Consider the following 15,953-nt stretch of genomic DNA (forward strand, 5'->3'; position numbering starts at 1 on the left):
AGGAAAAGTACACCAAAACTTTCATTATAATAAAAAAAGTATAGATAAATCTTTCTCTAATGGCTTCCAGTCAAGTAACTGAAAACACCATGTGTTATAATAAAAACATAAGTAATTTATTAAAATTTGAAGGCAAAAACATAATTTTAAAAGATTTAGACCTATGTTAAGCGTGATAGAGTATGGATGCTTTCTTGAAATTCACAATCAGATCCAGGAGTATCACTTTCAGAATGTTCTAGTAGGTTGAGTTTACTTTTAGTTGTCTTTGATGAAACAGTCACTATTCTACTCTATTTCTTAACAGAAATGTGTTTTTTCGAAGACTCACTTTTAATTGGTTTATTAACCAAAGAATTATTTTGCCCAATTCCTTTGCTTTCCTGCTTTACAGGTGAGTCAGAGCAGGAATGCAGGTCCTTCCCAGGTTGTTTCTTAGCAGAGTATTTTTTGGTATATTCACCTGCTTTGCTCATTGTCTCTGAAGAAGACCTGCTGTTTCTAGATAATTCCTCTTCTTTTCTTTGACTTCCAGTTCCAGAAATGACGTCTGCTGAAGGGAGAACATGTTCTAGCAATGAAATCTTCAAAAGACTCCTGCCGCTGCTCTGTGACTGGGACCCCCAGGTTGTCTTTGGAAATTTCTAAGGCCTCCTGAGTAGACACTGGGACACGGAAGGAGTCGAGAGGCAAAGGAATCCTAGCATCACCTGTAATTTTCTGAAACTGGAGGGAAAAACAAAAGACAAGACAAAAATTCAGTGATGAACAAAGCCAACCATTAAAAAGTAGAGTTCAAAACTTCAATGTTACTCTGTGATCTTATTATTAACACAGTCAATATTCAGAAGATTTCAGAGCCAGTTTTTTTCTAATTATATCTTGCCAAGTGATTCTCAGCTTAACCTAGCTATATCCAAAGCTATGTCCGCTACATTTTCAGACTTTGATGACTGGGGTAGTTATTACCCATTTCCTTTCCCTCACTAAAAATAAAACCCTATTCTGTAAGATAATTAATTTCTTTTCTATCCTCCAGGCACATGCAAGCAGTATATAATTTGTGACCAGACTGTGTTCTCAAGCTGTCAGTTCCCAAGACCAGTCTGAGATTTGTTGATGGGGGCTCCAAGTAAGGCTAGGGGAAAAGCTGACAGGTTTTCCCCTCCCATTCCCATAACCAGGTGCTTTGCTGTAATATGTTACTTATTAGCTAGGTCTGGATTACTTATTTTAAAAATTATATCAGTATGTGTACCTTCATTAGTGTTCCTTCATTGTAAGCTGACTGCATACAAATAGAAACCTAGATAAAATATGAATAGAATAGACATTTATACAATTTAAAATCTGGAATATTTTTTCTAATGTTTTCTTTCTTCATTAAGGATAGTTTTCTTTAACTCATAAATTTCCTAAAGAACTTCCAGTCTCCTTATTTACAACAATACAGTATCATGAAATGGGCCCACATTTACTAATCTCAGGTTGGGAAAGGACTCCAGAGTCTTCTAGCTCCTGAGCATGTAAACTATTAGAGACTGATAATTATTGTTTTCTCCCTGACTTGGTCATTTCCTTTTTGCTAATCACTCTTAGAATCATTAAGTGCTGTTCTGTCCACTTACTTGGATATTTTGCATTTGTCCTGGGGCACCCTGTTTTGATTCTGATTTTTCTTCTTCAAGTGCCTTCTTTTCTTCTTTACGTGGACTACTAACAGTAGAATACATCTGGGGACGACCTAGTAAATGAAAATCTGACTGATCTATATGAGCTATTGTGGCCAGCTGCCCAAGCCTGGACCAGAGGAGGAAAGGAGAAAAGACAAAGGTTATTACAATCACATAAGAGCAGTTTAGATTTCCCCAGACCTACAATCATGAAATACTTCTAACATCTTAAAAGCCAACATCCTACTCCAGACTACAAGCCTCTCTCTCCCCCAAATTCTCAGACCTTTCCAGATTCATCCTCTAGGACACATCCCATCTCCTTACCTATTACAACTGCATTTTAAACACTGTCTGACTAGCAGCTTCAACATCTACCATGAACCTCATCCACTACCTCTCACACCTCTATTCCCACACTTCTTTACCACCTTTCCTCCAGTTTCCAAGAATGTGTTTTTTCCTTCCTTCCCAACACCAACACCAATTCATTCACTGACAAAACACCACTCCATCAACTATCAATCTCCACTTCCCTCTTCCAGCAAAATTGCTCCCAGTTGAGAACCACTGACCTATATCTCCCCTGCAGATTAATAATAATTTTTATGTCTAAGGCAAAAATAACTTTAATTCAGACTTATCAAACAAGCAAAATAAGTGAAAGATAGGAAAATTCTTATGCATTCCCGAATATTTTCAATGAAACCTGCCTTCAATTTAGTCTTTACAAAAAACTACACCTACTAATTACTCTATCTACAGGTTACTCTTTTATAATGAGCTCCCCACTCTACCAAAGCAGGCTTCCCTATTTGCATTTCTTAAAAAATTTAATTCCTCATTTAAAAAAGTCAACTATATTACCTATAATTACACTAAATATGGCCACGGAAGTGATGAAAATTGCTCCAGTTTCTCAGCAAACTATCATTATAGTCGTAAAGAGAAGAACGCCATGAAGAGAAATGAACTAACCCAGCATCTTTAAGGAGATCCAAGAAAGCATGGAATTTCTGAAAAGAATTCTCAATGCTGCCCAAAACACCTTCATCATGCAGGATCATGCTTGTCAATGAGTGGGCATGAGGGCTTCAGACAAAGAGAAATTCATATTTCTTAAGTGGGCATTTTCATGTTTCAGCTATAAAAGAAGACTAAAAATGTCTGACATGATTTTTTCTCATTGTCATCAAAAGTAGTCTTGCCTATTTTCAAGGAACAAAACTAAAACTCTCAAAATGTAATTAATTTGTAATTAACCTAACTCTCCACCAGTAAAGACAGAGACCATATCACATAGTAACCAAAACCCACAGGCACCCAACAAAGTTTCCTATATAACACTTAGGTGGTATATAAATAAACCAAAGTTATTGTTTTATTAATGATCTTTCACAAAAGATAACATTTCTAACTAGTTCAATTCATAATGGAGCCTCATTCCACATTAGAAAATTACCTGCTTTAAGTTTCCCTTAAATTAGAAAATGAAATATAGAATCTGATTTGAATAAAACATATTAAAACTCTGCTGCACGTTAAGAATTAACTTTAGTGAGCAAAGTATCTAATGCTTATGTTTAAAAGTCCTAAATCACACCCAACCCAATTTATTAAACGTACAATCACCAATATTTTCTTTGGCTTTTTGAAAGTATTCCCCCTGCGCACTCTTCCCCTTCTGCTCATCATCTATGCGCTTAAAACCCCCTGTAAGCTCAACTCTAGTATTTCTCAGAAAGGCTGTTAATGTACATGATGCCCCTTTTGCCTTACATGAGCAGGTGCTCAACATTTATTGAATGAGTGTCCGCCAATCCAATGGATGCACTTTCAAAAATTCCTCCCTACTCTCACCCTGTGATAAATTATATTTAGATAGAACCTTTTAGATTATGCCCTGCTTTCATACACATTACCTAATGTAATTCTCATAGTATATATTTTTATCTTTCATTGCATTCTTAGAAGTTTTCCAGTATCTTAAATTTATTTAAATGATTCACTTTCCTAATTCATTGCCAGGAGAGTCTCATCATGTCTTTTATGTTACTGTATATACAGTATATGCACAAAAAGTGCCTTCTTGAATCAAAGAATCATGAACAGGAAATAAGCTAATGTCATATAAAAGCACGCACACACACACACACACACACATACACAAAACCAGATTTTCACATTTTTAAAAACGTGCTTTCTGGAAGATAGATCATATGATCACTAAATACCAGTAAATGCAAAAGTCCATATGATACAACTAATTTGCAACATATTACAGTTTTAAAGCTTACAAATTATGTGTATATGGCTTAAAATCAAATCGAAATAAAAGCAAAACACTCTAAAGCAGAAGAAGAAACTTGTTTACCTCACTGACTCGTTTATCAGCCTTCAGTCTTATTACTCTTTCCTCCTTTAACTGCTTTAGGCACTCCTCCAGGTTTTCCTAAACAAACAGAGTCAATATTATAACTAATTCATGGTATAATATCCCAAAGCCTTTCCACCTATTGGTCTCATCAGGATTTAGGGGCAGAGCCAGAAGGGAACTCAGATTTTAGTCTGCTACTGGTAATATCATACCATGCCAGTGAAATGAATTATCAAAATCTATCACATTAGCATAGTAAAGATTTATTTAAATTCCACTCTTCCCAACATAAATTTGTGGCAGCCCACCATAAAAGGCATATGCGTATAACATAGTAAGTCACAAATAAGAAGTTAAGACCAAGAAAGAAAAATTCTGTTTTTATTTGTGGGTCTCTTTATAGCAGGAAGTCCTATTAATGAACATGCTTAACATACATGAATTGCCTAATTGCAGATTCAAAAGCATGTTTTTAAAAAGTAATCACTTTTAAAGCAATTCACAGTCAAGCACTGTTCCTGGAGTTCCCTGGGTATGAAATAATCTAATCATCAAAACCCTAAAAGGGGGCTTCCCTGCTGGCACAGTGGTTAAGAATCCGCCTGCCAGTGCAGGGGACACGGGTTCGAGCCCTAGTCCGGGAAGAACCCACATGCCGCGGAGCAACTAAGCCCGCGCACCACGACTACTGAGCCTACGCTCTAGAACCCACGTGCCACAACTACTGAAGCCTGCGCGCCTAGAGCCTGTGCTCCGCAATAAGAAAAACCACCGCACCGCAACGAAGAGTAGCCCCCCGCTCGACGCAACTGGAGAAAGCCCGCGAGCAGCAACAAAGACCCAACGCAGCCAAAAATAAATAAATAAAATAAATTTATCAAACAAAAAACGCTACGAGGAAAGAACGATCACCAACTCCATGTTTTGTTTTGTTTTGTTTTTTTGCGTTACGCGGGCCTCTCACTGTTGTGGCCTCTCCCATTGCAGAGCACAGGCTCCAGACAAGCAGGCTCAGCGGCCATGGTTCTCGGGCCTAGCCGCTCTGCGGCATGTGGGATCTTCCCGGACCGGGGCACGAACCCATGTCCCCTGCATTGGCAGGTGGACTCTCAACCCCTGTGCCACCAGGGAAGCCCTATTTTACAGATGAGGGAAACAGAGGCAGAGAAGTAGAATAAGTAGAGCAGCACAGCCAAGGTCACACCACTAAGTAGCAGAGGCACACTGTGGACTCAGGAAGCTGGGTGCCATTCCTGTTCATGCAGGTGGTAGTCTTCCCATTCACCAAGGTCACTGAAATAAAATGAACACTGATAAACTCTCTTAGGAGTTTTAGGAACTAAGACACTTCGGTCCTTGAAGTGGGGACACTGCTTGCAATAGGCAGAATTCTAACAGAGCCCCCAAGATTCCTACTTACTGAAGTACACAAACCTTCCACTTATCCGATCAAACTCTAAATCTAGGTGCTGTAATGAAGGGATTTTGAAGATGGGATTAAATTCAAAATCAGTTGATTTTTCAAGATAGGGAGATTATTCTAGGTGGATGTGACCTACTCAGGCACCCCATGAAAAGGACCTGAACTCTTCCTGAATTGAAGTACAAAAGGGACAAGAGGGAGACTCTCCATTGCTGGCTCTGAAGAAGTCCAATGCTGCAGCAGGGAAGGCAAGCGAGAAGCCTCTAGGAGCTGAGACTGTCCCCCAACTGACAGCCAGCAAGGAAATGGGGACCTTTGTCCTGCAACTGCAGAATCTGAATTATGCCAACAAGCCGAAGAAGCTTGGAGGCATTCTTTCCCAGAGCCTCTGGATGCTAACACAGCCAGACTGACATCTTGATTTCAGCTCTGTGACCCACACAAACTATGGTGAACATCCAACGTTTGGGGCTCAATGTCTTACACTTAAATTTCACGTGCTTTAACACTCTCGGGAGGGAACCCACATGTTCCAGTGTGTATCTGAGCAGGAAACCCAGTCATGCTGTGCCTGGACTTCTGACCTACAGAACTGTGAGCTAGTCAAATAGGTATTGTTTTCAGTCAGTAAGAGTGTAGTAAGAGAATTAATATTTTCTTCTCAACCTCCAGGTTCATGAACAAAATAAATGATTGTCATTGTTTTAGGTCACTGTTTCAGGGTGGTTTCCTATGCAGCGATAAACAATCCGAATACCTACACTTATGAAAGCAGTAAGGTATATTTATACATTTTAACTGCTTTGAACAATCACTTAAAGAATGAGGAACTCTATTATATGCCATCATTGGGAAAGGAGCTGGTATCACTTTCTGGAGAGTAGCTTTTTGTACCTAACAACAATCCTACATCAGGGGTTTACCCTAAGGAAATCAAAGATGTGGGTAAAGATTTATCTACCAACATGATGTCATAAGATTGTTTATAACCAAACCCTAGAAGAAAGCTCAGAGCCTCCAAATTGGGACTGGTTTAAAGAAAAACAGCTCACCGTCTGAAGGAATGCGCTATGAAGCCATTAAGAAAATAATGACAACAGGTCTCAACCAGAGTTAATGAATGGGCTTCAGGAGTTCTACATTCAAAATACATCTGTGCGTTTTTCCCGGGAGATGATGCATAAGCTTAATCAAATTCTCTGATGTAGAAGAGTATTTAGTGACAAGACAAAATATTTTTCATACTTTTTTCAGACAAAAGAGCAGATTAGGTGTGTGTACATGCAGAGGTGGCTTTTATTTCCTTCAATGAGTTGTTTATTGTTTTCAAAAATTTACTCAATGAACATATATTTTTATATTCAGATCATGTTTAAAAAACTGAGATTCTAAGAACTTCAAATTCTTTAATGTTTCATTACTAAAACCAGCCAAGTTTTCAATGGGGAAAAAGGGGAAAAAATTGCAAAATTCCTCTACTTTCAATATAATGGTTTAATAAATCTTCTAAAACCGATTTCAAAGAATTTCTAAACAAATAAGCAAACAAACAAAAAAACCCTCACCACAGTCAGAGGAAAGTAGAGTAAAACTTCCTGACTGGTTCTAAATAGCACATCAAAGTGCAATTACATGAAATAGTTTCTCCCTCTAGTGGAGGGAATTAGAACACAGTGTTAAATTTTTGTGAAAAAGTGTACCCTCCTTCCACAAAGTATTAATAATTCATGTCCCTTACATGGAAATATGGAACCAAAAAAGAAAGTAAAATTGCTTGATATTCTATTAAATAAGTAAGACTAATGATAAGGTTTTGGAATAATTTTCCTTCCTGTCATCTGCTCTCCTTCCTCCCTTCTGTACACTGGCTAGGGTGATTTTTCTGGGACAAAGCTCCCATCATATTGGATATCAAATTTTATGTTCACCTTTTCTCCATTTAACACTGAAATCAATCATTTCTCATATAATCAGGGGATTCATAACCTTGATTTTTTTGTGTAGGCTACAAAATATTCCACTGAGTGGGTTTACTTGTTAACCACTTTACACATTTAAATTCTTTCCAACTTTTCAATATTATAAGACAAAATAACCATTTTTATGCATGAAGGCTTTTTTCCATATTGAGAATAACGTTCTTGCAATAAATCCATAAAAATGAGTTTGATGTCAAAGCAAATGAACATCTTTAAGGCTCTGAGGTACCTGTCTCCAAACTTCTTTCCAAAAGATTTCTGAGATTTTATACTGCCATCAGCGATGTATCACTTGGTATATAACCTCTACTACACCTGTTGGCTTATTTCCTCACTTAGAGTGCAAATTATTTGAAGATAGGGGGTGTAATTTATTAAGTGTTTATAACCAGCACCTGTGCCTAGCACAACATAGGTGGTCAATAAATAATTGCTTAATAAGGAATATCCCTGCCAATACAAGATGTACGTGTGTGAAAGACAGACTGTGTGTTTTTCTCTAACTGGATAGATGAAAACTTGTCATCTTCCTTAATGTGCAATCGTTTTTCTTATAATTAGCAATTAAATTTCTCTTTTAGATTATATTGTAAAAATTCAGATTCTCTGAGGCAAATGGGCCTGGCACTACCCATTAGCTATATAACCTTGGACAAGTTCTATAACTCTAGGCCTCAACTTCCTCATCTATAAAATGGAGATAAGCTCCCATATCACAGAGTTCTTGTGAGGATTACATGAGTTAAAACATATAAAATTGGAAGAGTGCTTGGTACACAGCATATGTTCAATTAATGCTGAATGAATAACATGTGAACGCAAACAAACAGTGAAGGGCTTAAAATGAAATAGTCTCATCCCACTCCCACATCCAGCACTCAAGAAGCGACCAATTCTTTACTCAGGTTTTTAATTGTAAAATACGATATGCGTACTGAGAAGTGCACAGAACAGAACTGTCAATGTGACAAATAAAAAGAAATACTTACATAACCAGTACTCGAATCTGAAAGTATTGATACTTGTCAGCAACTCAAAACCCCCACCATATCCTTTTCCCAACACAATCTCCTTCCCTCTTCCCAGTTAAACACCATCCTCATTTCTTGACACTCCTTTCCTTTAACCTGCATGCATCCCAACAAAAGAGTTTAGTTTTGAAAACATCTAACTTTATGTAGACGATCATAGTATATGAAGTTTTTTCTATCATTTCTTTCACTCAACATTGGTTCAAAAAATTCATCCACATTGCAGCCTGTAGCTCTAATTCAGTCAATTTTATTGCTTAATAGTTTTCCCACTGTACGAATACACATAATTTATTAAATTTTTGACTCTTAATGGACATTTAGTTTGTTTTCAGTTTGTGCTAATGCAAATCATGGACAGGAATCCTGCTGCACCGGTTATTCTGGTGCATTTACACAGGGCGTGGGTGAGAGATGCTGGGTCACAGGCTAATTATATACCTTCAGTTGATGGAGAGTGCTAAATGCTTTCCAAAGTAGTTGTGTCGATTTATACTCCAGTATAAGCAGGGTAGAAGATTCCCATAGTACTCCAGGTCTACAATACCTGATACTACCACACTTTATTTATGTATTTGTCAAACTGATTGGCATGTAGTTTCATTGGTTTTGACTCACTTTTCTCTTATTACTTAATGAAGTCGTACGTGTTTACTGGCTGTTTGGATTTCCTTTTTTATGAGGTTTATGTCAACTATTGTTATTCATTATCCTTATTTATTTATTTTTGGCTGAGTTGGGTCTTCGTTGCTGCATGCAGGCTTTCTCTAGTTGCGGTGAGCGGGGGCTACTCTTCATTGCAGTGGCTTCTCTTGTCGTGGAGCACAGGATCTAGGTGGGCGGGCTTCAGTAGTTGTGACACGTGGGCTCAGTAGTTGTGGCTCGCAGGCTCTAGAGCGCAGTCTCCATAGTTGTGGTGCACAGGCTTCGTTGCTCCACAGCATGTGGGATCTTCCCGGACCAGGGCTCAAACCAGTGTCCCCTACCTTGGCAGGCAGATTATTAACCACTGCGACACCAGGGAGGTCCAACTATTGTTATTTTGAATTTTCCATTTCCAAGTAATACTCTTACATGACTATTTTCTGACTAAATTGGAGGCATTATCTGTTCACTTTCTATTTTACTAAGTAAGAGTTTAGTTTCTTTACACTCTTCCTATGTCCACACTGCTCAGTAAATTTATGTCATCATTAGTTATTCCACTGCTCATGATCTCTTTGACTTGTAGTGATATACTTAAAAACCTACATTGTTGCTCAACTATAAACTCTCTCAACGTCACGCTTTGTAAAATGAGGACATTCATACCATCTTCCCTTTTTTCTACCTCCTGTCTACCTTCCAAACCTAGCTTTTGCATTGTCAAAGTTGAAATTCATATTCTGTTCTATGTGCAGTTAAGTCTTCTGTTATTTGGAAGTCAGTAGGGAGTAAGGTTTAAGAGAACAGGCAGAGAGCCTAAACTCAAAGCCTCTATCCAACCCTAAATTAGGTACAGCCTGGGCAAGTTCCTTCCCTGTCTTAGCTTCCTTTTCTCTAAAGTGGGAATGATATTAGCACCAACCTCATAAGGCTATTCAGAGGATTAAATGAGTTAATATATGCAAAAACACTTAGAGCCTAATATATACTAAGTACATACTAGTACATTTCAGTACATACCAAGTTAATGCAAATACATACTAAGTATAGTTTAGGTTAGTTATTTGTTATTACATGCAAGTTGACAATAAAAGCTGCAAACCAAGACAGTTTTGCCATTATTACAATGAAATTAATATTGCTCACTGCAGATGTACTGTCTCTGTGTATAGACTACACCTCGTTCCATACTCTGCCAGTGTCACTGCCCTTGTGCAGGGTGACCACATACCCCAAGCCGCCTTGGGCTGTTCCAGTTTATACCTGTTGTCCTGATGTTACAGCATTAGAGCGCCTCCTTACACTATTGAAGTGTAAGGAGTTTGGACAAGTTATGGTTTGGACAACAAATTAGATAGGTGGTCATTACCCCTGTGTGTCGCTGAAAAGGGGAACATCTATAGTGTCAAGTTTAAGTGGATTCTTCTCTTCCTCACCAATAGTAGGTTAAAAATCAACCATAGCTTAGTTTGCTTCAGGTTTATGTCAGTATAGCCTTTTCTTCTCTGGAGTTGAAGTTCCTTCTCCTCTTCCTCTCCCTCCTCCCTTCCAACAGTGCCTAATGCCTAGTAAGTACGATATGCCTCAAGGTGTTTCTAAGCTCTCAATCACACAATCAATAGAAGCCTCTCCAATCTAGACTAGCTGCTCTCTGCACTGAATCCCCTATTACCTTCCTTCTTGGTTTATTGCCTCATTTTGCTGGATTATTTCAATAAATAGCTTAAAGTGTAGCACAGGAGGTCAGTTTTTCAAATTTCTTTGTGTACAAAATATCTTCTTCAGCCTCCACTTATGGCTGATAGTTTGGCTGGATACAAACCCCTAGGGTGAAAATTATGTGCCTGAAAAACTTTGGAGGTATCTTTCTAATGCCTTCCAGGATCCATGGTGCTGATGACAAGTATGAAAAAGTCAGATTTTAACTTTTTGTTTTTTTAGGTGACAAGTATTTTTCTCTCTGGAATTGATGTATCTTGTCAGTATTTTATTCTATGTTAATTTATTTTTTCAGTATTTTAAAGTTTCATAGTGAAGGGTGCCTAGGTATGAGTCTATTCTTGTTCATCTTGCTCAAAACTTGAGTAACTATTTTCAGTCAGAGGCCTGATGTCTACTTTCAGCTGTGGGGGATTTTGTTGCCCTTTGACAGCTTCCCTCCATTTTTTTTCTGGGTCTGGAGTTTCTAATAGTAACATGTTGTATCTCCCACATGCAGCCTCTCTAACATATTGCTATCACATTTTCCATTGTGTCTTTCTTTTTTATATAATGAGAAATTTTTTAGATTCCTACTGAAGTTATTTCAGCAACCATATTTTCATTTCCAAAAGACCTCTCTTGCTTTCTGACCATTCTCTTTTTAATTAACACACTAGTCTTCTTTTATAGTTGCTAGCTCTTTTTAACTCTCCCTCAGAATACTAATTAGGGTTTTTTCTTAAATTATTTTGTTCCCTAAATTGTCCCCGGTCCTACCAGGATATGTTTTCGCACTTTTCCCCCCCCTCTCATGTTGTAAGCTTTACTCAACTATCAGGCAAATGACAGTTATTTTCTATTTAAAAAAGAGGGCAGAAAGCTCCCTGAAGTCAATGATTGATTGGTTTCTTATGCAGGAAGAAGCGGGGAGTAACTGTCATAGGATTCCCCCACAAACACAATTTTCTAGGGTGTAAAAACTCACACTAGCTGCCCTAGCTCTCACCAGTTTCACTGTTTTCAAAATGAAAGCATCTCATTTCAGGAGCGTGAGGGTGGGGCTGGGAGTCCACTCCTGCAAACACAACCTTTCAATGAGCTCCCATATTTGTCACACTTTTAACTAACTCCACCCTCTCTCCTACATGCGTATATGAGCATGGGGCTACTTCTGCAGGTGGGGTCAGAATACTCCTCAGTTGCAGGTGGTCCCCGTGCATATTCTAGGTGATGCTTTTCCTCTGTTCTACTGCTTCAGTTTCACACTCTTCCACTTGTCTTCCGCCTTTCAAAACTATGTTGAAATCTCTTGATTGTTGGGGGCTTATATACTTAAACACTTTGATACCATCATTGTAGTATCTTGTGAAAACGGAGAAGAGATGAAAGAAAGGGTTCTCAGTGCATTCTGAATCTGCTATTCTGTGGTCCCAGTGTTTAAACTTCTTGGTCTTCCCCAGTGTCTATCATTGCTTTTACAAATACAATCTCCTAGTCTACTCGTGAAGGAAATGAATCCATCACATCTAAAATGACAAGGAAGGCGGGTTAGATGCTCTAGGGCCTTGTCATACTCTGCCATTTACTAATCAACCACTTACGTGCTACAAATTGTAGGTACTCATTTATGAAATGAAAGGGGGTAACTCTACATGAACTATAGATTTCTCCTAGTCTAACATTTCATAATTTTCTAAGTTTTTTTCTTAAAATTTCTCTACATTACCATTAACTTTAATTTCTAACTTTCTCTTTTGAAAATCAAAGAGTAATTCCCATAGTCCTACAATAATGGTATAATTAGTTCTGAAACCTGTCAAGTTTCATGTTTCATATGAAAGGAAAATCATATTAAATAATTTTTAAAAATTAAACATGGACTTTGTAGCACAAAGACAAGGTCCCCCTAGATGGTGTTCCTTTATTTACTAGAAATGTTCAGCTCTGCAATACAGTTGAAATAAAATAAATATATTGTTTTTGAGGTGCAAAAATTTCTTATGAAAATCAGTTTTTCTTTTCTGTCCATACAAACAAACAAACAAAGTATGGAATGACATTAGAGGTCAGGTTTATTTGGTAATAGAATGTAGCTTCTTGATATTTTTTATTTTAGGAAAGGAGAATATCAACATGAAATCTTTTTTCAACTTTACCTTTATTTAAAATGAGGCCATATTTTCCTCTTATACAAAGAGAGTTCAACTAGAACTGCCAATTTTCTCATCTGTAAAACAAGAGCACTGAATCAGCTGACTACATTCATTCAGAACTCAATTTCTTTATCGTATGATCACTAAGGTTCTCCCTAAATCTAATATACTAAAGTTCTAAGCAAAGGAAAATATAGTACTAACGACATGTTTTGATTTTTATTTCTTAGGGTTCAAGTGTCCACCATTCACCCTGCTCTAAGCTTAAGGAACCATTCACGGGGATACAATGCAGATGGGAGGGGAAAACAGAACCCTCACACAAGCTGTGGCGTGCTGTAATCAGGCTTCCGTTTCAAAAATAATCTTCTCTATAGCTTTCAAGTGATAACTTTGTCCCGGCAATGCTTCTTGTTTAAAACGGATTTTCTCTGGCTCTTCCTGAACACTTTCTCAGGAATCATCGACTCTTTGATTTCTGTGGAGGAAGGACTCTCTACTGTCACAGTCACAGGAAATTCTGATGGACCTGAGTGTCACAAGAAGAAGATAAGAAACAACAGAGTTGTTAAACTAAAGTGCAAAGAAAGAAAACAAGATTGTATAAAACATAACACAAGCCAAATACCGAATATCCAAATATTAGAGGACATTTAACTAAAGTGATCTGAGGTATCATTATTTATAAACGTCTCTCACTGCTCCTTAGTCTAAAACAGGCATTGGCTAATTAAAAGTACAGTAACTTATTTTTGCTGTTACTGTACAGACCTCTGTTGTACATGGTTAGGATTAGTAATGGGAATTGCCCATATTATTTTATTAAGTTTCTTTCACAGAAGCCAAGGGAAGATCCAAGGTAAACGTTTTTTCTCAGATCAACTTTATACTGCAAGTGAAAAATTTATTTTTCATTATCAGACAAAAACAGTCTCGAAGAAAATGTAGTTTTTCGGAGGGAAATATATCAGTAAAGGGACTGATAAAGAATCAGAAAGTCAACATATCTAAGCTGTGTATAATAGATGTTAGAATTTTAAAAAGTCAGTCACATAGACATATATAACTAAAACTGACCCATCAAAAATTTCATCTTCTCATCACCCTGAAGCCAAAACTAGGGTAACACTAATACAATTCTCCTGTCAAGCTTCACTGCCACTGCAATGCTGTTCAATTGGACATTTCCAAACGTTTAAAACCTGACCTGGCCACAACCCCATAAAAGTCTACAGATCATAGAGAAGTGTGCTGGGATTATGTAACTACACAGATGTCACTAGGACATCATTTTGACAACAAGCAGCAAACCAGCAGCATAGGAAAATCCGAACAGGAGAACGAGGTGCACACCCCTCTCGTTGGGCATGCAAGGGCAGGACTGACACCCAAGATGCTCTTCTCTCAACCTCAGCAGTGGTGCCTTTCACAGAGCAACTATGCAGTCTCCCAGAACCACTGGGAAGGAGAATCTGATACTGACAGTATTAGCTTGCCATGAGGCCAGAAGCGAGGGAATGTGTGTGGCCTTGGTGAGAGAGCAGAGGTTTGAGAGATGTTGCTTTATATTGGCTTTCAGATCAGGAATTTGTACATATAGCCCACAAACAACGTTTCTTGAAAACATATGAACATTCTTGAATATAACAGCTCCATGTGAGGGGTCAGAAATGGCAGTCAAGTTCGATTAGCTGGGTAACAGCTGATTTGTGGACTGGAGAACAGGGTTCCTTGTTTACAGACAACCACAAGGCTGCCAGTTGTGTGCCAAATCCACACAACTACACAGTTGCATTGGGAGAGCGACCAAACATGTTTTACATGGATTTATTTCAGAGAGGGAAATGCTTCTTGTAAGGCTCTGTCAGTTTAAAAAGCAAGGAGAATGACCATCCACCTTTCCCAATTCAAGCCCTATATATCATAAATATGATAGCTACACACGAGCAACTGATTACATACATCACGAGCTTTGATGAATGCAAAGCCCCTAAAAAGATATCAACAAAACGAAGTTAGATCTTGATGTAAATACATCACCAGTTAAACCCAGTTAATACAACTATTTAATATTATGTACAGTATCCATACAGAATTGTGTATAAAAAGAAATAAGCTCAAAACAAGGACCTGGAGAGCTCTGCTGCAGAGAAAACTGAACAGAATTCAGCCGACTGGCTTGGTAATAACTGTGAACTGCTGAGAGGCCCCTTCAGATCCTATGTTCAGGATGGTTGAGATTTCAGTCTCACTTCTGTAAATGGTGATATTAATCGTTCTCTAATTTACCACTCTGTGTGACGAGGATGGACCTGAGATTAAGTGTCTCAGGAATAAGACAGAAAACCACAGAGTTGTTAAACTCAAGTGCAGAACTGGGGATTCAACATTATAATTTATGCAATAGCAATTCACATTACCATTTGGTCATATTCTTTCAACAAAACAAAAGCTGCACTGCCATCTGTATCAATATGTTAATGTGCTTCAATCACATGTTTTCATGGAAGTTTAAACATAAAATCACCTTTAAGTTCTTGGCCATGTGATCTGCTCCCTGCCATGTCAGATTATACCCTGTGAAGTTTACTGTCTTAAGAGTGATAGAGTTCTTTACACCTTGACAAATAACTAAAAGGAAAATAAAAACCCACACACACAATAAGATGAAGAGCCTATACATTTGTCAATCTTGACTTATTTGCTTTTCTTGAGTCAATTGGAGGTTTATAGCCACATTCTTAAAATCATTAACTACAATCTTCTCAAACAGGAAATTGATGAACTGATGCGTTCTAAAACTTGTCAGTAACAAAGTGTTATTCCAGTTTACAGCAACAGTTTAATTCTATTTAGGTACTAAAATTGAATACACTGAATACTGCAAACTTTATTCCCAACCACTCAGTAAAGTATTACATACTTTTGAGACAAAGGGAAAAAAAAAGAAAAACCTAAAAAGCATAAGACT

The 15,953-nt window shown here is 37.8% G+C and overlaps 1 pseudogene; it reads right to left on the minus strand.

Annotated features, from left to right (window-relative positions):
• Positions 1-331: 331 nt before the first annotated feature.
• The window catches only part of LOC103085891 (centrosomal protein of 78 kDa-like), a 31,173-nt pseudogene continuing 15,551 nt past the window's right edge, over positions 332-15,953 (minus strand).

The sequence above is a fragment of the Lipotes vexillifer genome, unplaced genomic scaffold, assembly GCF_000442215.2.
Source record: "Lipotes vexillifer unplaced genomic scaffold, Lipotes_vexillifer_v1.1 scaffold1183, whole genome shotgun sequence".
Taxonomy (NCBI): Eukaryota; Metazoa; Chordata; class Mammalia; order Artiodactyla; family Lipotidae; genus Lipotes; species Lipotes vexillifer.